This window comes from Arachis ipaensis, chromosome B01 (genome assembly GCF_000816755.2).
Source record: "Arachis ipaensis cultivar K30076 chromosome B01, Araip1.1, whole genome shotgun sequence".
Classification (NCBI taxonomy): domain Eukaryota; kingdom Viridiplantae; phylum Streptophyta; class Magnoliopsida; order Fabales; family Fabaceae; genus Arachis; species Arachis ipaensis.
The window spans coordinates 27,698,886-27,700,323 of NC_029785.2; positions in this window are offsets into that span (position 1 = coordinate 27,698,886).

Here is a 1,438-nt window from a genome sequence, read left to right on the forward strand (position 1 = left end):
AAGCGCACTATACGCGTATGCGTGGACGCGTTTTCGCAGCTCCTGGTACTAAAACCAGAGAGTTGTGCCTCCTATGTGTCCACTTTGTGCCTGGGGCACAACCATGATCCATGCGTAAGTGTGGACGACGCGTACGCGTCGGCTGCAAATTTTGGACACTCTAGTACAAAAACTAGAGACTTATGCCCCATCTATGCCAAAACTGTGCCAGGCGACCCACGCGTAAGCATGGCCGATGCGTACGCATCGGTCGCTGATTTTCCAATCCACGCTTAAGCATGATAGACGCGTACGCGTTGATTGTGCTGCACGCCACTCCTGGTACAAAAATCAGAGTTAGGCTTGCTTTGTGCCCACTCTGCGCCTAGGGCTCAACTTTATCCACGCGTGCGCGTCGCCTGACGCGTACGCGTCCCTTCTCTTTCCTGCAACCCACGCGTACGCGTGGGAGACGCTTACGCATCGCCTTCCATCTCTGTCCATCTACGCGTACGCGTAGAGTGCGTGCATGCATCACATCCCTGGCGCATTTTAAACACAGCGCACCCTATTTTGAGTCCCTTCTTCAACTCTTTTCTTCCATCACTTCCTCTATTCTTCTCCCATCTTCTATCACCCTTGTCTCCACCCACTGCACCGGCGACAACCTCTGCCGGCGACCACCACCTCCGGTAACCCCTTACCTTCTCTCTCCTCTCTTTCCTATTCTCCACCTACACTCCACATTGTTCACTCCTTCTTCTCAAGGTTCTACTCCCACTCCTTTCCTTCTTTTTGTCCCTTATGCTAATTTTTGTCTCTCTTATTAGTTGCATTTATCTTCTTTCTAGTGCATTTCTTCTTAGTTGTACTTTTGTTACTTAATTCTTGCTTGTTTGCTTTCTTCCAATTCATATTTTCTATGGGTATTTAAATTTGAGTTCTCTCTTGCTTTGATGGATCAATTTGACATCTCTTGATTCCTTTATGACTATGTGGTGTTGTGTTGTTGTTTGGTATTCCATTTGAGGCTTTACATGGTTGAATTCTTCATACATGCTCATTGTTTGAATATTGCACACCAAGTGTTTGTTGAAATGCACCTACACAATTTTAGTTCAATTTTGACTTTGTACTCCTAACTTGGTGCTTCTTCTTCATACACTTGCTCTCTCTAAGTGCACTGAGCCTATTTTACCTCATGTTTACCATTTTTATGCTCATTCCCATGACTTGCTTCTTCATTATTATTGATGCTTGAGTTTATCCTTCTCATGCCTTGATGCATGCTTCACTCACTCTTGCATCCCATGCTAAGTGTATGCCCTATGATTTTATCTTTGTCTTGTTCAAATGTTATAGTTGTCATGTCCTCAAGACGCATTATTCCTTTTGGGCATTACCTTTCACTTTCATGCTATTTTCAAGTGTTGATTATTTGGGTTTTCATGTTTCCTCT